Consider the following 26,649-nt stretch of genomic DNA (forward strand, 5'->3'; position numbering starts at 1 on the left):
AAAGTGAACTAAACTCGTTAAGCAATTGCTTTTCAATGGCTTTTGTTTCAAGGTAATGCAATGAGATAATGAAATTTGAGTTAAGGGTTTGAGTGTTACCGCTGTTACATCTGTATCTATGCAAACTGCTTGAATAGAGAGTTTGCTGGGGGACATTCCCTTTAAAGTGAAGGTCCAGGTCAATAATTCCAGGTTTTGTAATATAAGTTTATAATGGCAGCCGATCCATTTTCTGACAATAGAGCACTATATCCTCTGCATAGACATAGAATTCAAAGATAGTAGACTGACAGTTGGCAGTCACCACTAGAGGGTGATAAGGAGCTTACTGCATACTGTTTTGTTATAAACTTCAAGGTATAAACAGTATGCAGTAAGCTTCTATTCTCCCTCTAGTGGAGGCTGCAGGCAACAGAATGCTACATATAAAATCTGTTGGGATTTGAAGCTATAATAATGCACACAATCTGGAACCTGTTTAAATTCAAATTTTAAAACATTTTTTTTAAATATGCAAGATAATAAATATTTTCTCTTGTTAATGGGCACATTTTAGCTGCTAATTACACTTTTGGTTTGACATAATTATTTTCAAATGTTGCTATTTCAAGTGCTCCTGCTATCCTCTGTTAATTAGGATTACTTTTGTGGTAGTCTATATCATATCAGGTAAAATGTATATATCTACATGTTACAAGTTCCTCATACACCATTCTAGGCACACTGAACTTTAGTCAAGGTTTTCTTCGTAAATGCCAGCTACTTTTCCAAAGAGAAGTAGTTTCTTTTTTTAGCTATAGCCATAAAATCAATCAACGAAAAAGGATTGTTCTTGTTCTTACAATTGCCATCAGACTTAATGTCATCTGGTCACAAATCAGCACACAGTGAGATATAAATGAGTACTTGATTCATTTGATTCATTTAAGCAGCACAGATTGCCCAATTTTAATCAGAAAGTGTACTTTCAACTAGTACAATTATTCAAGTTTAGCCATCATAGCAAAAAAATAAAAATAATAACGGTTCTTTTGGCAGCTGTAGATGTGTAGTACGGTAGGTTCACATATGTGCTAGCGAACTTCGGTAGATCTGACTGAGGAACTGACTACTAGAGTTACCTTACCATATCTGCATTGCCTGATACCACTGCACACTGCCGGGCATCACTGGATCCCAATTGACTATAATAGGATCCAACAGGGTCTGGCAGGTTTACAACATAAATGATGGCTTTCAGCCATACAATTACACTACTACTGCATGAATTATTTTAGATGGAAACAAAGGTGGTTTCCAAATGCTGAAATGGGAATTATAGGCTACCAAACGGTAAAGAAGATGCCACTTTCCTCTTATAAGTTTTAAGCAAACCTGTCTCATTGAACATGGTGTCTGAGATGAAAGGAGTTGAGCAGGTTGATATACAGTTTTATTGGAAAACATTCAGTCTAACTTAAATTCCTGCTCATTTTGGGCTTAGAAGTCAAGGAGATAGTCCTATCAGTGGTTTGCTGCAGGCCCAGTACTTTGCATTTTCATGGTGACATGGTTATACATGTTTTCATGTACAAACCGGATTCCCAAAAAGTTGGGATACTAAACAAATTGTGAATAATAACTGAATGCAATGATGTGGAGATGGCAAATGTCAATATTTTATTTGTAATAGAACGTAGATGACAGATTAAACGTTTAATCCGAGTAAATGTATCATTTTAAAGGAAAAATACGTTGATTCAAATTTTCACGGTGTCAACAAATCCCAAAAAAGTTGGGACAAGTAGCAATAAGAGGCTGGAAAAAGTAAGTTTGAGCATAACGAAGAGCTGGAAGACCAATTAACACTAATTAGGTCAATTGGCAACATGATTGGGTATAAAAAGAGCTTCTCAGAGTGGCAGCGTCTCTCAGAAGCCAAGATGGGTAGAGGATCACCAATTCCCACAATGTTGCGCAGAAAGATAGTGGAGCAATATCAGAAAGGTGTTACCCAGCGAAAAATTGCAAAGACTTTGCATCTATCATCATCAACTGTGCATAACATCATCCGAAGATTCAGAGAATCTGGAACAATCTCTGTGCGTAAGGGTCAAGGCCGTAAAACCATACTGGATGCCCGTGATCTCCGGGCCCTTAAACGACACTGCACCACAAACAGGAATGCTGCTGTAAAGGAAATCACAGAATGGGCTCAGGAATACTTCCAGAAACCATTGTCAGTGAACACAATCCACCGTGCCATCCGCCGTTGCCAGCTGAAACTCTACAGTGCAAAGAAGAAGCCATTTCTAAGCAAGATCCACAAGCTCAGGCATTTTCACTGGGCCAGAGATCATTTAAAATGGAGTGTGGCAAAATGGAAGACGGTTCTGTGGTCAGACGAGTCACGATTCAAAGTTCTTTTTGGAAATCTCGGACGCCATGTCATCCGGACCAAAGAGGACAAGGACAACCCAAGTTGCTATCAACGCTCAGTTCAGAAGCCTGCATCTCTGGTGGTATGGGGCTGCATGAGTGCATGTGGCATGGGCAGCTTGCATGTCTGGAAAGGCACCATCAATGCAGAAAAATATATTCAGGTTCTAGAACAACATATGCTCCCATCCAGACGTCATCTCTTTCAGGGAACACCCTGCATTTTTCAACAAGATAATGCCAGACCACATTCTGCATCAATCACAACATCATGGCTGCGTAGGAGAAGGATCCGGGTACTGAAATGGCCAGTCTGCAGTCCAGATCTTTCACCTATAGAGAACATTTGGCGCATCATAAAGAGGAAGGTGCAACAAAGAAGGCCCAAGACGATTGAACAGTTAGAGGCCTGTATTAGACAAGAATGGGAGAGCATTCCTATTTCTAAACTTGAGAAACTGGTCTCCTCGGTCCCCAGACGTCTGTTGAGTGTTGTAAGAAGAAGGGGAGATGCCACACAGTGGTGAAAATGGCCTTGTCCCAATTTTTTGGGGATTTGTTGACACCATGAAATTCTGATTCAACATATTTTTCCCTTAAAATGGTACATTTTCTCAGTTTAAACTTTTGTTCCGTTATTTATGTTCTATTCTGAATAAAATATTAGAAGTTGGCACCTCCACATCATTGCATTCAGTTTTTATTCACGATTTGTATAGTGTCCCAACTTTTTTGGAATCCGGTTTGTATAATATTGATCTATAAAAAAAAAATTAGGATAGATACACCTTAAAAGCAAAAAAAATAATTTGAACATTGAAAAGATGAAGATGACAACAACAGCCTTCAACGTTACTTCATCCGCATGGTATATGACAGGTATGCTCAACCTGCGCCCCTCCAGCTGTTGCAAAACTACAACTCCCATCATTCCCGGACAGCTTACAGCTATCAGCCTACAGAAGGGCATGGTGGGAATTGTAGTTTTACAATAGCGGGAGGGCCGCAGTTTGAGCATCCCTGGTATAAGACAATATCTGAAAAGTCACATACACAAAATGACATATGAACAGTAAGGTAAATGAGACAAGTGATGATTCCTTATTTATCCAATATTTACTACTACATCCATTTACTCCTCATATTGAGGTGATCTGTTTTACATCAGTTGTCACATTTTCCACACTATGTCCTTTTTGTATAAACATATTACTTTTCAGATATTGTTTTATACCATGACTAATGAAGAGACCTACTGTAAGGAGTCTCAAAACCTAGCTATTTATTATCATCTATTCAGTTAGCCATAAAATAGTATCAAATGCAGAGGGCTCTCAATTTTTATCTTCTCTATCTACTGGCTAACTCAGTACACAGATTTTCTGGCTGTATGAATATACTTTGCGAACTAGAAGCCGACTGACCATTAGGAGAAATGGATTATAACCTTTTATGCCAATGGCCCAGTACACTTATTTGATATTTTCCAGATATACTCTATTATAGCAGCAGCCTTTGGCCACCACCATGCTGGTCACCTCCTTGGCATCTCCGGCTTCCAGTGGCTCAAACCCGCCGGCTTCTTTCTCCTCACGACCACGGCTGCTGGACTAGCTCTGTCCCGCTATGTAGGCTGTGGCCTGCTTCCTGCCTGCCAAGCCGCTCCCTGCCCGTAGGGTGTGTGCAATTCCTGCCACTATTAAAATGCTGGCATATAGCCCCAAGTCAGATCTTTTCAAGCGACATAGCTGATTGACACTATTTTGTAACAACAATAGTTATATCCTTAGCACACTATACCTTTGTACCCCAACATTCATATTTGTAAAGTACTAGCCTCCTTTGGTCACCACTTGGGGGGAGACCTGTATAGAGAAATATATGGCTGGTAAAAAAAAAATCAGAAGTCCTTTGATTGCTTGGAAAAGTCTTTCTCTTTCTTTCTCTCTCGACCCCCCTCCCCCAACCCCACCCCACATCCGCTCTCTTTCACATCACACAAAATTTCTGCATGCTAGAATCCGAACTTCGAGTCAGATTTCCACAGTCCGATCAAGATAATAATAATCGTCATTTATATAGCGCAAACATATTCCTTAGCACTTTATAATCCGCGGGTTCATGAAAAGAAAGTCAGAAATTACAAAGCAACAAACAAGTCAACTATTAATACAAGAATAATGAGGGCTGTGCTCACAAGAGCTTGCAATCTATGAGGCGATAGGTGTGACACACAGGGTAAAAGTGCTTGTTTTGTACAATGGTCCAGCCATATAAAGCTGCATTAGCCAGTCACCAGCTGAAATCTCTGGTGCACTACAATACAAAAACTGTTAGGGTACTTTCACACTAGCGTTTTTCTTTTCCGTCACAGGGGCTCTATACCGGAAAATAACTGATCAGGCATATCCCCATGCATTCAGAATGGAGAGCCATCTGTTCAGGATGCATCAGGATGTCTTCAGTTCAGTCGTTTTGACTGATCAGGCAAAAGAGAAAACCGTAGCATGCTATGGTTTTATCTCCGGCGAAAAAAACCTGAAGACTTGCCTGAAGGCATTTTTCCCCACAGGAATGTATTAGTGCCGGAATACCGGATTCCGGAAAATACCAGAATACCGGATTCGTCTTTCTGGCCTGCGCATGCGCAGACCGGTAAAAATGTGAAACAAATACAAGATGGATCCATCTGTCTGCATGACAAACGGAGATAAGGATCAGTTATTGCAATGCATTTGTGAGACAGATCCTCATCTGGATCCGTCTCACAAATGCTTTCAGTCACATCCAAATCGGCGGATCCGGCGGGCAGTTCCGACGACGGAACTGCCCGCTAGGGTTGGGCGATATACCGGTATCACGATATACCACGGTATAAAAAAAACGCCTCTTAGCAGTTCGGCCGGCCTGGGGGAGGGAAGGAATTCTGTGACTCGCATTCCCGGCACCCGACCTCTGAGAGGACGCTGTGATCCGCGCAATTAACCCCTCAGGTGATCACAGTGTCCTCTCAGAGGTCGGGTGCCGGGAATGTTCTTAAGTCCCTGCATTGGTGGCAGTGCGCCCCCCCTCCCTCCCCAGTATTAATCATGGGAGGCCACAGGGTCGTCTCCCCATCATTGGTGGCAGTGTGCAGTTCCAATCGGAATCCCAGCAGTGTAATGCTGGGGCTCCGATCGGTTACCATGGTAGCCAGGACGCTCCGGGCGCTCCTTCTTCTCATAGGTCTGTGCGGTGCATTGCTAATGCTATAAGCATTAGCAATGCGCCGCACAGACAGAAGAAGGAGCGCCCGGCGGCCACGGCGCACGTGAGTATAATGCTGCTCACTAACATACCATGGCAGCCAGGGCTTCAGTAGCGTCCTGGCTACCATGGTAACCAATCTGAGCCCCAGCATTACACTGCTGGGACTCTGATCGGAACTGCCCACTGCCACCAATGATGGGGGGACGACCCTGTGGCCTCCAATGATTAATACTGGGGAGGGAGGGAGGAAGGGGGCCCACTGCCACGAATGATGGGGGGACGACCCTGTGGCCTCCAATGATTAATACTGGGGAGGAAGAGAGGGGGGGCCCACTGCCACCAATAATGGGAGGAGGGGGACCCTGTGGCCACTGCCACCAATGAATAATACTGGGGGGGGGCGCACTGCCCACTGCCACCAATGATGGGGAGGGGGACCCTGTTGCCACTGCCACCAATGATTAATATTAGGGGGGGTTGAGTTACTAGAGGGGGCTGATAAGAGGGAGAGGCTGGGAGGCACATGAGGGGCTGTTCAGAGGCTGGGAGGGGCTGATCAGAGGCTGGGGGGGCTGATAAGAGGCTGTGGGGGCTGATAAGAGGCTGGGGGCTAATAAGAGGCTGGGGGGCTGATCAGAGGCTGGGGGGGATGATCAGAGGCTGGGGGGGCTGATCAGAGGCTGACGGGGGGGATGATCAGAGGCTGGGGGCTGTTTTTTGTACTTTTGGTTGGTCAGTGGTCACAAAATAAATGTGTTATTTATTTAATTGTTATAATTGGTATCGGTGAGTACTTAAATAGGAGTATCGGTACTCGGTCCAAAAAAAAAATGGTATCGGGACATCCCTACTATAAACCACTCGTTCTGGTACAGAATTAACCCTGTAATGTTTTTGTTGTTACTAGAAGTCAATTGACTAGTTACAGATACCCGAAATGGTGAAAAATGACATATAAAAGTATAACAATTAAGGTCTCCTTGTGGCTGCCTGGCTGCCCCCATACAGTAAAATGTCTCCTTGTGGCTGCCTGGCTGCCCCCATACAGTATAACGCCTCCTTGTGGCTGCCTCCATACAGTATAACGTCTCCTTGTGGCTGCCCGGCTGCCCCATACAGTTTAGTGTCTCCTTGTGGCTGCCCCCATACAGTGTAACGTCTCCTTGTGGCTGCCCCCATACAGTATAATGTCTCCTTGTGGCCCCAAGTGTTTTTTTCTTCTAAATGGGCATTTATCGCGATATATATAGTTATTATGATAAATTTCTTAATATCGTTATCGTGGGAATATTTTTGATATCGTCCAACCCTACTGCCCGTCGGATCACACTGCCGCAAGTGTGAAAGTAGCCTTACTAGTCCAATAAAGTTACACTGGCTTTTCTTAATCAAGTTTCTAGATCGCGGTTACTGTTCTTGTGAAACTATGTTTTTTACTGCTTCTGTTTAATGAAAATTGTATGTAAAGACAGATTCAATTTGTCATATGTATACTCTCTATTGCTGGAGGCAGTGTTATGGGTGGGTTATTGAAAATCTTGTAACATAGTGGTGAAGCATTTTGCAAAAGTTAATGATAATTGCCTCATTTGCCGAACTGTAATCTATTTATAATTATTGAATGCATTGGGCGTGAATATTGCATATAGTACACATACAGTATATTTGATCTTAAGAAATTCATAAATGTTAGACTTTATGGGCATCTGAAATGACCATTAAAATACATACTGTAGCGATAGTAAATTGCTTCAGTAGTACGTTCAGAACAGCTCGCCTGAGGGGTTTATTAAAAATAATGAGATACATCGTGCAAGCATTTCTCTGATTTGCCACCAAGGAAACACTTTTTGTGACATGGAAGTCCTTCATTCTGTGATTCAGAATTTATGATCCATAAAGTTTCTTCCTATGTTTCAACACAAATCATATTCATTAAAATGTCTTACATTATGTTGTACTTGCGTGAGTGGTAATATTTCTCTGTGTGCAATACTTTATACCAAACATAGACTCTTCTTACAGAATATGATTGCTAAGATGCTGCTGTATCACGGTGGAGGTCATAATAAATGTATGCATCATGACATTTTTCATCAAATGTGTCACCTAAAACAAATAGAAATGTGGCACATAGTTTCATAAAATACTTTTTAAAACTTACCTATCACTAAGGCAACTTTCTCACTAGCGTTTCTATTTTCCGATATTGAGATCCGTCATAGGATCTCAATACCGGAGAAAAAAGCTTCAGTTTTGTCCCCATTCATTGTCAGTGGGGACAAAGTGGAACTGAACAGAACGGAATGCTCCAAAATGCAAGCTGTGGTTTTCTTTCCGTCATGGGACACAATAGAAAACAAATCCGTTTCCCATTAATTTCAATGGTGTTAATGACGGATCCGTCATGACTATGTTAAAGATAATACGACCAAATGCAAGTGTGAAAGTAGCCTAACAATTGCAGGCAGTAATGTACTCACCTTTTAAATTTTGCACCAATTCCACTTACATGGGCAAGTGACCTTGCAGGTAATCACTTTCTGCAGTGGTGCCATGTTGTCCATACTAATTGCTTGACTCAGGGACCTGCCAGCAGGTATTCTCTTGATGCTTACTTTGTTGCTTGGCACATTGTTAAATAGTATACTTGAAAAAACTATCAGTCTGGTTTAAATAAGGAAGGAATCACGGAAAAAATAAAATAAAACATCATGCACAATAAGAGAATGAATGTTGCAGATGTACATGGCTACATTTATACAGTCAAAGAAAAAAATGCACTATAATACATGCAAGCATAACATATGGACTAAGCCCTTACTCTATTGATAAAATCTGAGACACTTGGTCAATATATTTTGATCAAAACACATCTAATCCCACCTACCAAGCGACAAGGTGGTAACATTTCAGGCGGGTCCTATGCTAAACCTGCCTATGCCATTATGCATTTATGTTCAGGAGCGCAGACCCCACACATATAGTGTGTTGCTCCTAGTTACCTCCATGTGCAGCAGCAACCGGTGGGAGGAGAAGCACACACAACTATATGTATCACCTTAATCAAGGTCTGAGACCACCTCGTCACTTAGTAGGTGCGCTTAGATGTGTTTTGATCAAAATGTATTGACCAAGTGTCTCAGATTTTATCAATAGAGTGAGGGCTTAGTCCATATGTTATGCTTGCATCTATTATTATAGTGCATTATTTTCTGTGACTGTTTTAATAAGGAATGGGAGAGAATGTGGGTGAATGGAAGTGGTATGTCTTAATTGTAGAAACTTCATAATCATTAATTACTCTAACCAGTCTGCCCTAAAAAGGAAAATGTATAGATCTCTATACATTTACATAAGCGTGGATGTTATTTTGTTCAAGGAAAGGCACAAAATACTGATTAAGGGCTTTGATATACCTGCTTCCACAAAATACTGATTGAGGGCTGCGATATACCTGCTTCCACAAAATACTGATTAAGGGGTTTGATATACCTGCTTCCAAAAATACTGCTCTTCTCTGAGGACTTAGGCACAGGGTCATTTTTAAAATGACAGGCAGAGGAAAAAGCAGGCCATTCTTCAGGGGTGGTAGGGGTCGGGCAGGTGCACCAGTCTGGAGCCAAAGTGGGAAGTTGGAGAAGGCGCATACGATTACTTAAAAGGGAAAACCAGAGTTGGTTGAGTGGCTCACTCACCCTTCCGCTTCTGCACCCTCCTCACTCTCTGCTGTGGGCACCCCCAAATACACTACCACCACCATAGCCCCTCCACTCGAGTCAGAGGAATTATTTTTCCTTCCATTTCCAGATCTTACCAATGCACAGCCATTCTTGACATTGGATGAGGAAGAGGAGGTAGCAACGGCGGCGCCCAGCGTTCTGATGACAGTACCCAGATCAGCCCAAGGAGGGAGGTCCCCGCTGTTGCTGCCTAATCCGAGATCTCAAATGTCAGTGGTGGTGAAGGTGACGATGATGATTTGTTGATGGACGTCACGTGGATGCCCACAAGAGAAGAAGAGGAGGGGAGTTCAGAGGGAAAGACGGAGCAGCAGATAGGGAGGAGAAGCAGGCAGAGCACGCAGGGCACAGGAGGCAAAAAGCAGACTGCAAATGTATCTGGTGCTAGCCATCCACCATGCACAGTCACTTCTGGCTCTCCCAGGACGCCGCTTCGCACTGTGGGCTTTTTTTAACGTGTCAACTGCTGACAATAGTGTTGCCATCTGCAGCCTGTGCTTTCAATGCATAAGTCGCTGTAAGCCCAACACTCACCTAGGGACGACCGCCTTACGAAGGCACCTGACCTCCCATCACCGAGCCCAGTGGGAGCAACACCATCAGAACCCACAAAGCCACACTCCCGGTGCTCCACGTCCTGCGTCTTCTCCTTCTCCTCTCTCCTCCCATTTGTCCTCCTCTACACCTTCTACCGTGCATCATCGCGTTCATCTGGCAGAAGGCAGGCTTCATAAAAAATTGATGACGTCGGATACCCCTCTTGCCCAGCTGCTGCCATATAAACTGGTGGACTCGGAGGCCTTTAGAAAATTTGTGGCCATTGGCACACCGCAATAGAAGGTCCCCGGAAGGAAATATTTCTCCCAGAAGGGCATCCCAGAGCTATATGGCCACGTTCAGCGGCAAGTGAATATATCTCTGGCACACAGTGTAGGTGCCAAGACACATCTGACCACAAACACATGGTCTAGCAAACATGGGCAGGGAAGGTACATAACTTTTACTGGCCACTAGGTGAACCTTCTGACGGCCGCCAAGCATGTAACCTGTGGCTCCATATGAATTTGGTGTTATCACCAAGGATTGCATGCAGGCCTGCCTTTTTTTCTCCTCCTCCTACTCCATCCTCCGTCTCCTCCTCGGCTGACTCCTCCTTCTCCACTGCTACCGCCTCTTCCGCTGCGCCCCCCCAAGCCATGCTTTGCTGCATCTGTTATGTCCCGAAATCAAGAGCCACACCGGTCCTGCACTGCTTTCACCTCTGCGGTGACAGTTCGATCAGTGGCTAACCCTGTTCAATTTGGCTTTGGGGCTAAAGCAACATTTTATTGGAAGAAATTAGATTTTTTATTTTCATAGGTGTAAAAGTGTTTCTAAATTCTGTAAAACACCTCTGGGGTCAAAGTGCTCAGTATACTCCTTACTAAATTCCTTGAGGGGTGTAGTTTTTGGAGTTTTTTACTCTAGGGGTACCTCAGAGCCTCTTATATACAAACATGGTGCCCAAAAACTATTTCAACAAAATTTGCCCTCTAAAAACCATATGGGGCTTCTTTCCTTCTGACCACTGCCATTTGCCCATAAAGCAGTTTATGACCACATATGGGGTGTTTCTGTAAATTGCAGAATCAGGGTAATACATTTTGAGGATTATTTTGTTTAAACCTTTCTGTGATGAAGGACAATACAGATTAACTTAAAAAATCTGCTAATAAATTATTTTTGGGGAAATTTAACCTAAATTTTTCTGTAACTTTTGTGGAACACCTCAAGGGTTAACAAAGTTTGTACCATCGGTTTTGAATAACTTTAGGGGTGTAGTTTTTAAAATGTGGTAATTTTGGGTGGTTTCTGGTGGTTTTGGAAATCACCTTGAAAAATTTATTCTAAGGCCTCTTTCACACGGATGTCGCGTGTGAGGGCCGAACAAGATGCAGGTGCGTTGCGGGGAAATGCACAATTTTTCCACGCGAGTGCAAAGCGTTTTAATGCATATTGCACGCGCGTGAGAAAAATCTGCATCTTTGGTACCCAAATTTAACTCACCCCATCCACTTGATCACATAGCGGATCTCCTCTTCATGGTAATGGACCATGTGATGAACGCAGTGACGTCATCAAAGGTCCTTTAGCCAGGTCCTGAAGAAAGTAGAAAGAAGAGGAGATCCACTACGTGATCAAGTGGATGGGTTGAGTTAAATTTGTTTGTTATTTTTAACCCCTCAATGGACAATTTACTAAGCATTCTGTATTAAGAATGTTATTATTTTCCCTTATAACCATGTTATAAGGGAAAATAATAAAGATCGGGTCCCCATCCCGATCGTCTCCTAGCAACCATGCGTGAAAATCGCACCACATCTGCACTTCCTTGTGGATGGTTGCAATTTTCACGCAGGCCCATTCACTTCTGTGGGGCCTGCGTTGCGTGATAAATGCACAGTATAGAGCATGCTGTGAATTTCATGCAACGCACAAGTGATGCGTGAAAATCACAGCTGATGTACACAGCCCCATTGAAGTGAATGGGTCCGGATTCAGTGCGGGTGCAATGTGTTCACCTCACGCATTGCACCCGCGCAGAATTATCGCCAGTGTGAAAGGGGCCTAAGGCTCCTTTTTTGCCTTCCGTTTGCGGTCTGTATACCATTTATTTCAATGGTTCCGCAAAAAAACTGAATGCATTCCCTTTCCGTATTTCTGTTTTTCCATTTTGTTGAAAGATAGAACATGTCCTATTATTGCCAGCAAATCACGTTCCATGGCTCCATTCAAGTCAATGGGTCCGCAAAAAAAAGGAACACATACGGAAATGCATCCATATGTCTTCTGTATCCATTCCGTTTCTGCTGAACTATCTTTTGAAAATGTTATGCCCAGTCCAATTTTTTCTATGTAAAAACGGAACAGAAAAACATAAAAAACACAACAGAAACAAAAACGGAACAATGGATCTGTGAAAAACAACTGCAAAACACTGAAAAAGCCATACGGTCGTGTGAAGTAGGCCTAAAAAAAGAAAAAGACATTTCGAAAATGATGCCAACATAGGTATCACTATCTGTCTTTCAAAAAGGGGAGAAATAAAAAATTTGAAAATTGTGAACTTTTCTAATTTTATGCAAATTTAGAATTTTTTTTATACGTAAAGGAAAAAAAATATTGATCCGCTAACATGAAATATTATGTGTCACCAGAAAACAGTTTCAGAATTGGTTAGATACTGTAAGTAAAACCTTTCTAAAGTTACTATCACATGTCAGATTTGCATTAATAGGCCTGGGCAGGAAGGTGAACACTAACCTGGTGGAAGGGGTTAATCCCTCTAAGGTATATTATATCTGATAGATATTTTTTATAACTAAAACTCTTAGTAGCCCAATAAAGTTACACTGGCCTTTCTTAATCAAGTTGTAGATAATAAATCATCTGGAAATATCTGAAAATGTTATGGTAACAATTTATCATGCAGATTTAATATATTCTTAGCCATAAATGGCAGCACTTATATTAAAAATGGATAAATCTGCATTCATATGCTGTAAACATTGCGTTCTGCTCCATAAACATTAGTGTGGAAAGGTCAGCCCTAATGCTTCCAGAGTTTAAGCATGCTTGAATTTCTTATTAAAATGAGATTAATATGTGTAATAAAATGATAACTCAGCTTAAAATGCTTTATTTCACAGAGATGACACAAAATTGCCTTTTATTGGAACAATCTTAATTATGTCTTTATATTACATCATAATACATTTTATCGTTTTATGCTAATTAAAGCTGTGAAGGCCAGTTCTTGCTTTTCCCTTTCATTTTCCTCTGTTACTGGCAGCCTAGTCCCCAATGACTTTCTTTGGAGTAGACCATGTAAAAAGTGGAAATTCCCATTAGAATCTGTGCAATAATAATTACAAATGGGATTTTCAGGACTATTATAAAAGAGGCATAAACAGTTATTGCAAAGGAGGCTATTTGTGTGGCACAATAGACATCGAGCATCTCTCTTTTAAATGGTGCAAAAAGGAAATGGAAATAAGGCGAAATAATAAAACTCAATGGATAAGACTAAAAAGAATTTACTAAATGTTACATAAATAATTTGGTTTTGTCACTTAAATTTATGTTACAATTAAAGCAAATGTGTAAGGGAATTATGGAACGCAATGAAAGAAGATAAAGACTATTATTTTTATTTTATGCTAAGCTTATAATACAATGGGCTATAATCCAGTCATCTTCACTTAATGGTCTGAAACCTTAGGCCACCTTGAATGTGGAAGGCTTTGTGACATAGTTACATGGTGATAGTTGGCTTGTGTTTCTGTTGCATGAACACCTCACATACATAGTCTAGCTGTGACTTTAAAGTGTATTGTACACACAAACATAATCTTGACTGTTGATTGCCTGCCAGGCACTCTTGCAAAGCAGGGAAGTTAAGTAGTCCATGCAGAGAGGTTAAACCATTATACACATATACTAAATTAGCACAGTTTTGTTATTTACACACAAGCCTGCTTATGTGCTTCTGACAAAATTACAAAAGGCCTTCCATCTTCTATTAATCATTGCTGTAATCGTTTGGTATACTTACTGTATTTTTCAAACTATAAGATGCACCAGACTATAAGATGCACCCAGGATTTGGAGGAAGAAAATTAGGGAAAAAAATTATCATCAGACCTCAGATCAGACCTCCAAATCAGACCCCATTCTTCATCAGACATCAGATCAGACTCCAACATCAGACCCTAACCTCCACCAGCCTCAGATTAGACCCCTAACCTCCATCAGCCTCAGTTCAGCCTCAGATCGGACCCCATCAGCCTCAGATCAGACATCAGGAGCCTCATATCAGTCCCCATCAGCATGATCAGACCCTATAAGACTCAACTAAGATGCCTTCAGCCTCAGATCAGACCTCATCAGCTTCAGATCAGACACCATCAGTCTCAGATAAAACCCCATCAGCCTCAGAACTGACCCCGTCAACCTTATATCAGACCTCATCAGCCTCAGATCAAACCACATCAAACTGAGATCAGACCTCAGCCTCAGATCAGACCCCCATCAGCCTCAGATCAGACCCCATCAGCCTAAGCTCAGACCCCATCAGACAGATCAGACCCATCAGCCTCAGAGTTGACCTCATCAGCCTCAGATCAGATTTCAACAGCGTCAGATCAGACCCTATCAACCGCAGATCAGAATTATATTCAGCCCCCTTGTTTACTCTGGATGGTGCTGCCACTCATGCTCCCTGGCCTTCTGGCTTGCGCTGCACTGTGATCTGACGTCGCACAGCGTCAGGTCATAGTGCACGCCTGTGTGCACTACATCCTGATATTGTAAATCTGAATACTGCACAGTGCTTCTCTCACTGCTCCCCACTAGACTCAAATAAGACCCCATCAGACTCAAACAGGACCACATCAGACTCAAACCAGACCACATCAGCCTCAAATGAGACCCCATCAGACTCAAACCAGACCCTATCAGACTCAAACCAGGCCCCATCAGCCTCAGATCAGACCCCATCAGACTCAGATCAGACCCTATCGACCTCAGATCAGACCCCATCAGCCTCAGCTCAGACCCCATCAGACTCAGATCAGACCCATCAGACAGATCAGACCACATCAGCCTCAGAGTAGACCTCATCAGCCTCAGATCAGATTTTAACAGCATCAGATCAGACCCTATCAACCGCAGATCATACTCAAATGAGGCCCCCTTGTTTACTCTGGATGGTGCTGCCACTCATGCTCCCTGGTCTTCTGGCTTGCGCTGCACTGTGACCTGACGTCGCACAGCATCAGGTCATAGTGCACGCCTGTGTACACTACATCCTGATGCTGTAAATCAGGACCTAGTGCAGAGCAGGGCCTGGAAGAAGACCAGGGAGGCTGAATACTGCACAGTGCTTCTCTCACTGCTCCCCGTGACTCCTGTTTCCAGCATCCTGATGACCGCTTCCATATTGAAAGTGGTCATTAGCATTCAGACTATAAGATGCGCTGCCACTGTACCCTCAAATTTTTTGGGAAAAAAGGGTTGCTTCTGCTCGCTTTCATAACTCTTCACCAGCCTGGAACCTCTAACTTTATCTCATTAGGTTGGTGGAAATCTTTCAATTGATTGACAAAACAAGCAAGAGGTTCTCTGATGACATAATCAAACTATATGCCTCCATGTGAGCGCTTCTGATGCAGTTAATTGATGAAGTGAATAGCAGCTTCTGCACTAAGGGATCTCTGATGGATCATGACCACTAGCTATGATAAGCATTGCTTCCCCAATCCTTTCCCACTGTCTTGGCTTCTCTGCCACTTGAATTGCGCTCCCCCTTACTCCACTTCATATGGTTTCATACCCACATTTTATATGCCCAATTCAACCAAGCTCTCTGGCAAGTTGATAGTAATTATCGTGCATCAGATATACAATACCAGCACACTTCCATGCAGCCAACTTGTACAGTTTGCTTGTGCACACTACTATCTCTATGGCCCTGATTTATCATACCTTCACTCCAGAATTCTGGCATCAAAAAGTCAACTTTTTTCATGTGTACACCACTAACTCCAGTTTTGTAATATGGGTGGGAAAGTGGGTGAGGTGGGCTATGTTAATGAGTTTCACTCCAGATTTATCATTGAGACTTTTTTTTAAAGTCGCACTAAGTCACAATCTCACTCCAGGAGCAGGGTGGAGTAGTAAAACTGGAGTAGCTTCTCTAGACGGAAGTGTTAGGTTTAAGGACAAGCCAATATCACGATCGGCGTGACTATCACATACGTGACACAGAGGGAGGGAAAGAGGAAGGCCCTGCCCAAGTGAGAGGGAAGGTGGTGACCCTTGACTCACCTTGCGGCTGGCACCTGGCTGCCCTGACGTCCCTAGACGGGTTCCTCACCCGTACGCCGATCACGTGCCTAAAACCCTGGCTTTCCCTAAGATGAGCCCTAGATAGTGAACAGGGCGGTGGGAACACTAGTCCGCACCACTAGCTCTAAAGGAAAACACCAAGGGGAGGACAGACAATACAGACTAAACATATAATCCCAGGTGGGCGACAACAGGAGACAACAAAAAGCCCAACAGGGATCCGGAGGGTAGCACTCTGGAACAACAACCAGGATTCACAGCTCCAGTGGGTCAGTATAGAAGTCCAGGCAGGAAGCTCTATAACTGGCAACTAGAGAAGTGTGAGAGGAGAATATAAGGAGGTTGGGAGTGGCAGACAAGAAACAGCTGAGGAGGAGAAGCTACGGATCCCTGAGTGAGACAAAAAGGGTTGCAAGGCAAACACAGAAAACAATCACTAAGAAACAACGTGATCTTTAGACATAGAGCGCGCAGCCACCCGCTGCGACTTCCTGACCCCGGGTATAACGGAGTCAGACGTGGCTCTTGACACCCTCGTGACAGTACCCCCCCCTTTCACGAGGGGCCTCCGGACACTCAGGACCAGGTCTCTCAGGATGAGAGGCATGGAAAGCCTGAATTAACCTGTTGGCGTTTACCTCTGACGCTGGAACCCACATTCTTTCCTCGGGACCGTAACCCCTCCAATGCACCAGATACTGAAGAGAGCGGCGGACCCGACGAGAATCAACAATTCTGGATATTTGAAACTCCAGATTACCATCCACAATAACAGGAGGAGGTGGCAGCGGTGATGGTTCTAGAGGTGGAACATACTTCTTGAGTAACGACTTATGGAAGACGTTATGGATCTAAAAAGTCTGAGGTAGCTCCAGGCGAAAAGCCACAGGGTTAATGACGGCTACTATTTTATAAGGACCAATGAACCTAGGGCCCAGTTTCCAAGAGGGAACCTTCAACTTAATATTCCTAGTAGACAACCACACATAGTCATTCACTCCTAGGTCCGGACCTGGCGACCGTTTCTTATCGGCCATGCATTTATATTTACCACTCATATTTTTCATGTTAGCTTGCACCTTCTGCCATACCGATGAAAGAGATGAAGAAAACCGTTCCTCTTCGGGGACCCCAGAAGACCCCCCCTCTTTGAAAGTACAAAATTGGGGATGAAAACCGTATGCACCAAGAAATGGTGACTTGCCAGTGGATTCCTGACAGCGATTATGATGACCACACCTCTTGGTTTTCAGACACAAAACACCTTAAATATGTTTCTAGGTTTTGGTTGGTACGCTCAGTCTGTCCATTCGACTGAGGATAGAAAGCTGAGGAAAAGGACAAGTGTACCCCCAAACGGGAACAAAAAGCTTTCCAAAACTTAGAAATAAACTGGGTTCCCTGATCCGAAACCACATCGGAAGGGACCCCGTGAAGCTTCACGATTTCACTGATAAACACCTGAGCAAGAGTCTTAGCATTAGGAAGTGCGGGTAGCGCAATAAAGTGTACCATTTTGCTAAACCTGTCTACTACTACCAAGATAACTGTTTTACCCGCAGACAACGGTAAGTCAGTGATGAAATCCATTGACAGATGTGTCCATGGCCTATTGGGGATGAAAAGTGGCAATAAAGACCCTGCTGGACGTGTATGTGAGACTTTCGCGCGTGCACAAGTAGAACAAGTAGACACGAAATCCATTACATCCTGACGCAACCTTGGCCACCAAAAACGACGAGACAATAGCTCCAAGGTTGCTTTACTACCCGGGTGCCCAGCAAGTGCCGAATTATGATGTTCCTTTTAAGAAGTGACGCCACTCTTCAAACGCCAGTTTAATCGCCAACAGTTCCCTATTTCCAATATCATAGTTCTTTTCTGCTGTAGATAACTTTTTGGAAAAGAAAGCGCAAGGACGCCATTTGCCAGGAGACGGACCCTGAGACAATACAGCCCCCACTCCCACCTCTGACGCATCTACTTCAACAATAAAAGGCTGGGAGACATCAGGTTGAATTAGAACAGGTGCCGAGGTAAATCTCTCTTTTAGAGAGGAAAATGCAATTTTAGTGGCGTCAGACCATTTAGAAAAATCAGTCCCCTTCCTAGTCATGTCAGTAAGGGGTTTAACGATCACTGAATAATTTTTAATGAACTTTCTATAGAAATTTGCGAAACCCAAAAACCGTTGTAGAGCTTTAAGGTTCTCAGGAAGATCCCAATCTAAAATTGCCTGGACCTTCCTAGGATCCATACGGAAACCTGAAGCAGATAATAGATATCCCAGGAACTGTATTTCCTGAACGGCGAAGACACATTTTTCAATTTTCACATATAATTTATTCGTCCGTAGGACCTGCAGTACTTGCCTGACATGTACTTCATGTGTTTTCAGATCCGCCGAATAAATTAAGATATCATCTAGGTATATGACTACAAACCTGCCGATGAGATGACTAAAAATATCATGAACGAAATGTTGGAAGACAGCAGGGGCATTGGTCAGACCGAAAGGCATGACTAAATTTTCATAATGCCCCTCTGGGGTGTTAAAAGCTGTCTTCCACTCATCCCCTTCCTTGATACGAATCAGATTGTAGGCCCCCCTAAGATCAAGTTTGGAGAACCACCTAGCACCCGCAATCTGATTAAAAAGGTCAGGAATGAGAGGAAGAGGGTATGGGTCTCGGATGGTTATCCGGTTTAACTCACGGAAATCTAGGCAAGGACGCAGGCCCCCATCTTTCTTTTTAACAAAGAAAAACCCTGCAGCCACGGGTGAAGAAGAGGGTCTGATGTGTCCCTTAGCCAGACTCTCGGAGATATAATCTTTCATGGCTTGTCTCTCGGGACCCGAAAGATTTTACAACCTGGACTTGGGTAATTTTGCACCGGGAATCAGGTTAACCGGGCAATCATAAGGACGATGAGGTGGTAGCTTCTGACAACCCTTTTCAGAAAAAACGTCCTCAAAGTCCGAAATAAATGTAGGTAGGGAAGCTATGGAGGCGATTAAGCAATTGTTATTTAAACAATTCTCTCTGCAATGCTCACTCCACTCCAATATCTCCCTGGCCTGCCAATCCACCACTGGATTGTGCGCTACCAACCAGGGAAGACCCAATACCACAGGAGAGGGAAGGCCCTCCAGAACGTAACATGAAAGACACTCATTATGGTGGTCCCCTACCCGAAGGTGTAAGTTATGGACAATGTGAGTGAGGTTTCTCTGAGACAGAGGAGCAGAATCATTAGCGAATATGGGAATAGGTCTCTGCAGCGTACAGAGAGACAAACCCATAGTGCGGGCAAAATGGGCATCTATCAAATTTACCCCTGCTCCACTGTCTAGAAAAAAAAAAATAGACTCCGTCTTAACACCAAAAACAATAACCGCTGGCAACACAAATTGAGATGTTCGTATGGAGGAAACGTATACCCCCCGGCTGACATCCTCCGCACAGCCTGGGGTTAGTAGTTTTCCGACGGTTTTTTGTTTTTGAGAAAGGAGGGACAGACATTAATGAAATGACCCCTCCCCCCACAGAAAAAACAAGCCCCCCACCTACAGCGAACCTCAGGAGGACGGAACTGACGAGAAGTTCCTCCTAGCTGCATAGGCTCATCTAAGTCAGTACAGACTAACTGCTGCTTGGGAGAGGTTACCAATTGCTCAGGAATTTTCGATCTCTCCCTAAGACGTCTATCTATTCTGATAGAGAGGGACATAACAGCATCAAGGGAAAGGGGGGTCTCATACAGCGCCAGCGCATCCTTAACCCTTTCAGATAACCCAGAGCAGAACTGACTCCTGAGAGCTGGGTCGTTCCACTCAGTATCCGTAGCCCACCTACGGAACTCTGAGCAATATTCCTCTGCTGGCCGATCTCCCTGTAGGAGTCTCCGTAACTTCGACTCAGCCAGGGCGACTCGGTCAGGGTCATCATATATGAGACCCAAAGCCCCAAAAAATCCCTCCACTGACCGGAGAGCCTGGGAACCAGGGGGTAATGAGAACGCCCAGGATTGCGGGTCCCCCTGAAGCAGGGAAATAACAATCCCCACCCGCTGTTCTTCATTACCTGAGGAGTAAGGGCGCAGCTTAAAATATAATTTGCAGGCCTCACGGAACGTCACAAATTTGTCCCTTCCCCCAGAAAATCTGTCAGGAAGAACAACCTTGGGTTCTGTAACAACCTGGTTACCCATAGCAACCGCTGGGCTTGCGGTCTGCTGCATTTGCTGCTGTTGTTGGAGGACAGACGCCTTCAATCCTGCCACCTCCAAAGACAGGCCTTGAAGCTGTTTTGCCAAAGCAGCAATAGGATCCATATTGGATTCTAAGTAAAGATACATTTTTTTTTTTCTCCCAAAAAATAAGGGCCAGTTATAATATCACGATCGGCGTGACTATCACATACGTGACACAGAGGGAGGGAAAGAGGAAGGCCCTGCCCAAGTGAGAGGGAAGGTGGTGACCCCTGACTCACCTTGCGGCTGGCACCTGGCTGCCCTGACGTCCCTAGACGGGTTCCTCACCCGTACGCCGATCACGTGCCTAAAACCCTGGCTTTCCCTAAGATGAGCCCTAGATAGTGAACAGGGCGGTGGGAACACTAGTCCGCACCACTAGCTCTAAAGGAAAACACCAAGGGGAGGACAGACAATACAGACTAAACATATAATCCCAGGTGGGCGACAACAGGAGACAACAAAAAGCCCAACAGGGATCCGGAGGGTAGCACTCTGGAACAACAACCAGGATTCACAGCTCCAGTGGGTCAGTATAGAAGTCCAGGCAGGAAGCTCTATAACTGGCAACTAGAGAAGTGTGAGAGGAGAATATAAGGAGGTTGGGAGTGGCAGACAAGAAACAGCTGAGGAGGAGAAGCTACGGATCCCTGAGTGAGACAAAAAGGGTTGCAAGGCAAACACAGAAAACAATCACTAAGAAACAACGTGATCTTTAGACATAGAGCGCGCAGCCACCCGCTGCGACTTCCTGACCCCGGGTATAACGGAGTCAGACGTGGCTCTTGACACCCTCGTGACAGCCAAATTCATCAAACAACATGCAACATTTGACAAATGTGGCACAAAGTATTCCAACACAAACTGAAGTAAAACTGACTTCAAATATTCTCCTGATGATAAATTCCCCCCTATGTATACATATATATATACATACAGTGAGAACAGTGGCTTGGACAAGGACATTGTCTAAGCCCTGATAAGGAGAGCAGCTTTTTCCAGCTGATACCCCTAGTTTTTACTATTGAGATCAGCTCCTGGGCTACTGAACATGCTCTGAAATTGGCCATAAGCCTTGACAACGAGCAGTAAACAAACTGGAGGAATAAGTAGCCATACGAAGAAAAGAATGAATGGGAGCTGATCTGCAGTAATCCAACACAGTCACTACACTTTAAACGGAGCTGTGCTTCCTGTTCTGATCAATTGGGGTACTGGGTGTCGGACCCTTATTGATCAGATATTAATAACCTATCTATAGGATAGGTCGTAAATATCAGGAACCTGGAAAACCCTTTTAAAGAGGATCTTTCACCACTCCTGACATGCCTATTTTAATGGCTTCATGCATTCCCCATGTAATATGAATTCTGGAGCATCTATTCTTATGACTGTATGATGTGCCATTCCTTTATTATTTGCACTAGAAGTTATGAATGAAGTGGTATTAGCCTTCACTAAGGGTACAGAGGGGTGGTAACAAGTTTGGGGTGTGTACCTGCACAGACAGACTCTATCCTATCAGTGCTGCCATTTTCAGACTGTGCAGGGACACCCTTCTGTACCCTTACTGCAGACTGCTGGCAATTAATTCATGACTTTTAGTAGAAATCATAAAGGACTGGCACAACATACAGCCATAAGAATAGATGCTCCAGAATTGTTATTACATGGGGGAATGCATGTAGCTATTAAAATAGGCATATCAGGAGTTGTGAAAGGTCCTCTTTAAGTAGATGGGTATTGATTTGGTAGCAGCATGATGTGCCTTTACAGTGTACTTTCTTTATTATTTTTACAAATGCCCAGAAGAAATATTAGAAATATAATGTTATATTCATAGTGAAATAACAATACAGATTAATTTACCTCTGTTAATAAGTAAAGAAAACTCATGTGTCTGTGATCTATATCAGTACTATCTATATCTGACAAGCAGTAGATTGTGAAATATGACTGAAAACACCAAACTACAGTTTAATATATGAAAACATTCATATGTTCAGATCTACAACATTGTTTTTCTTTTTGAAGTCTTAAAATTCTATATTTTTCAATACAATATTACGAAAAATAGCACATATGTTCTAACCAAATTACTTCTACAAAAAACAAAACTTATAATCCACCACACCTATAGCACAATACTCCATGTTTAACCATGCAGGTCATATACCTATGCTAGTTCAACTGAAGTAACAAAAAGCTGATGATATTTCCAGTATTGTTTACACTTCATTATTGGATGCATTAATACCTGTCACTATTTACCCTACTCCTTATATATTGACCCTTCATATGGTGAGTTATTGTTCTATGAAGACTGAATCCTGCACCTTGAATGGAAAATTTGATGCAGTTACCAGGTATCTCCACTGCACAGCATGGGGAGCCGTGTAGTTCCAGCACCTGGTTCTGACACAGCAGCTCCAGAGATCTGTGGATCGATGGAAGTGCCGGGGACAGGTCATCAATACTAAAGTCTGAGAAAACCCATTTAGGCAGCAAGGGTCTAAGTGCCATTATCATAAAACAGAGCAAGGCAACTGTGTGCAATATGCTTCTCATTTTATACAAGATATTTCTTTCTTCACTCAACTCCCGCAGGAGCTGTATAGGAAGCAATTTAAGAAACACAGTAGTACAAATCCAATACATTTTATACAGGTTATTTATACTTTTGCCATATTCCATTATGTTAATATGTTAATTATGAGAATTTTGCAAGTATTTTGTAAAAATAAAGTGGGCATAACTACATTACCTGCAAGAACTGAAGAAATCTATGAACAAGCGCCTTAATAAAGTTCATACATAATGCTGCTGTAATAAATACATTTCAAGCCATCATTCACCACACTGTGTTCAAGATATTTTTCACAACATCTTCTTAGCTCTACAACTAAAGAGATTGTATTAAACTTTTGTGCAAAAGAATCAGTCGCTGCAAGGGAACTGTTCACTGGCTTCTTATAGAAAGCTTTCTTGAGTCAATGGAAACTTGAAAAAAAATCTCAATCAAAGAATAAATTGCTGAAACTATTGCTATGTCATATAGCAATCTGAGTATCGACATAATTGACATACAAATTATTTAAAGAATGTTTCTAAGATTAAAAAAAAGTGCCATAGATGTGCTAAGACTTTAAATCGGAAGCTACAGTAATACAGGAGCTTTGTCAGATCTCAGAAAGGCAAATTTGTTAAACTAGTGGGACATACACATTTCTATTCATGAGTCTAAGATACCTAAGGAGGCTTCAATGCAGCCACCGATTATATAAATAAAATTTCCCCAAAACAAAAGTCAATAAAACAAATAAAAACTTTTTAGATATCCTTAGTTTTCTTCTTTTCAAGAGATCCATCAACATGTTAGAACCCAAAATAGTGTACTAGGTTAAGTGAAAACACCCAGATTTTGAATCATATTCGAATCCACCTACATTCCCCTAAAATAATTACACAAATGACCTGTGTTGTATGTGCTAATAAACTTTACTTTAATCCCTTCGCACATTGCTGTTCTTCTCTGCACTGCTAAATATTCATACAGTAATTCTTTCCTGGTAGTCCGCCCCACACTCTAATAAGCTCACAGTAGAAAGGCATGTGGCTATGGCTATTCTTCAATCAAAGAGGATGCACAGGATTGAAAAGGGCTCTTTGCATACACCTAAGCTTTTTGGTATAAGAGAGAGGACTTCCGAGTTCTACAGTGAATGAACCAGTTGACGGATTACAGCACGAGTATGTAAATGATTACACACATTCTGAGCCTGCTTTTCACCTATACAGCAGTTGTGGTCTTTTATTCGTGAAGTAGTTAACATGATGACAGATTCTCTTTGAATCTAAAACATTTTACTTTGAGGATACCAGATTGCCCATTATATGTTCCTGGAAAGTCACCTTGCTTTTGTTTAGTAAGAGAAAATCAGTTATAGGGAGGGTGGCTGATTAGCCTTGTTCTCCAGAACTTTCCACAGTCTCTCTACCCTTCCTAGAGTGCAAGTGGGGAAAAAGGGAACCCCCATTCTTCAAACAGATCTGAATCCTTTAACAAGATAGTGCACCTTTCAGACATTTATGGCATATGGCTTCAATATTATGAGATATAAACTATTTTGACTAGTAAATTTTAAGAAATCACAAATACATTGAATTAAGTGGACATTTTTATTGAAATGACTATGTACAATGGTTTGATACAACTCACGTTATTTTACAGTAAAGACAAACAGTGGCTAAAAAGATGTTTAAGTTAAAGCTGGAAAATAAAACCTAAAAGGTATCAAAAGAGAATTAGAAAATGTTAATTATTTAAGTTCAGCTTCAACTGTGAACTGGCTTATAATAAATAATTCCAAGACTACCATACCGCTTTAACAGTCATTTTATGTATATTGCTTGCTGTACAATTATTTAACCATAAGTTTTATGGGACACAGGCAATATATAACCAGAAGTTATTTTTTTTTTATATTTGCTGTATGTGGAAATGTCAGCGGCTCTAATATTCAATTAAAGGGGTCATCCATGATTTTTGAAAGTTTGGCAAACAGCAAGAAAGTTAATAAAGTAAAGTAAAAAAAAATGCTCATCTGATAAATTCCCAACCGATCCAGTGCCATTGCACAGTAGTTCCAGCTGGATTCTGTTTTCACCAGTGCCAGTGCCGCCAATCACTGGCCATGAGACTGTTGAGTCCAATGATTGTCTACAGAGGTCACATAGATATATGTGATGTCATCACTGCAGGACAAGTAAAAAGATGTCAGTGTGGTGGTGCTGAGTGTTGTTTTATTCTCCTCAAGGATTGTTTTTTTTATAATTTCATGTTAGGCCTCAGACATGCAGCTATATTACAGGTCATCTGTGTATTTAACAGAAACCTATGGGCCAATACCTTACTTCTAGTCTCATATGCGTCACACAGAGGTTTCTTCTCACAGAATTACATGGTTCAATGTACTTGGCGTAATGTAGAAGGGAGTCAAGGGTCTAGAGATCTAGTACCTAGTAAGTATTCATAAATTCTATTGCCTCTTGTATAATTCCCTACAGCATGGAATATGACCCAATACATAGTAGATTCTCACATTTAATGAGACCTCCACAATGAGCTTGTCCTAAGAGAACACCATCATCTAAAATGAGACAACGCCAATGTTACCAAAAACACGAAACTAAACTAAAACACTAAGGGGGAGTTTAGAAAAGCTTCTACACGTGTGTTCTGGCATAGAAAAGCAAGTTTTGGTAGAAATCCCATTTTGCGCAAAAATGGGCAATTTTTTGCTCACCCATAAGTGGGTGAGGTGTTGATGGGCTGTGTGTGGGACCTCCAGGGCTTGAAACATTTAACAACTTCAGATTTAATGCTTAACCCTTTCATGACCAAGGGTCATTGATGCCCCAGTGTCCAGGTCAAAATTTACAAATCTGACATGCGTCACTTTATGTGGTAATAGCTTTGGAACACGCCATCCACGCCATTCTGAGATTGTTTTCTCGTGACACATTGTACTTCATGATAGTCATATATTTGAGTCAATATATTTCACCTTTATTTATGAAAAAATCCCAAATTTACCAAAAATTAGGAAAAATTCACAATTTTTCAAATTTTCATTTCTCTGCGTCTAAAACAGAAAGTGATACCTAATAAAATATTTATTACTTAACATTCCCCATATGTCTACTTTATGTTGGCATCATTTTGGAAATGTCATTTTATTTTTTTAGGACGTTAGAAGGCTTATAAGTTTAGAAGCAATTCTTACAATTTTTAAGAAAATTTCCAAAACCCACTTTTTAAGGACCAGTTCAGGTCTGAAGTCCCTTTGTGGGGCTTACATAGTGGAAACCCCCATAAATGACCCCATTATAGAAACTACACCCCTCAAGTTACTCAAAACTGATTTTACAAACTTTGTTAACCCTTTAGGCGTTCCACAAGAATTAAAGGAAAATGGAGATGAAATTTAAAAATTTCACTTTTTTGGCAGATTTTCCATTTTATATATTTTTTTCTTTAACACATTGAGGGTTAACAGCCAAACAAAACTCAATATTTATTACCCTGATTCCGCGG

The 26,649-nt window shown here is 42.3% G+C and overlaps 1 protein-coding gene across 3 annotated transcripts in view; it reads left to right on the forward strand.

Moving 5' to 3' along the window:
- MAGI2 (membrane associated guanylate kinase, WW and PDZ domain containing 2) overlaps positions 1-26,649 on the forward strand; it is a 974,764-nt gene that overhangs the window by 240,650 nt on the left and 707,465 nt on the right. The window lies entirely within an intron of this gene.

The sequence above is a fragment of the Bufo gargarizans genome, chromosome 2, assembly GCF_014858855.1.
Source record: "Bufo gargarizans isolate SCDJY-AF-19 chromosome 2, ASM1485885v1, whole genome shotgun sequence".
Taxonomy (NCBI): domain Eukaryota; kingdom Metazoa; phylum Chordata; class Amphibia; order Anura; family Bufonidae; genus Bufo; species Bufo gargarizans.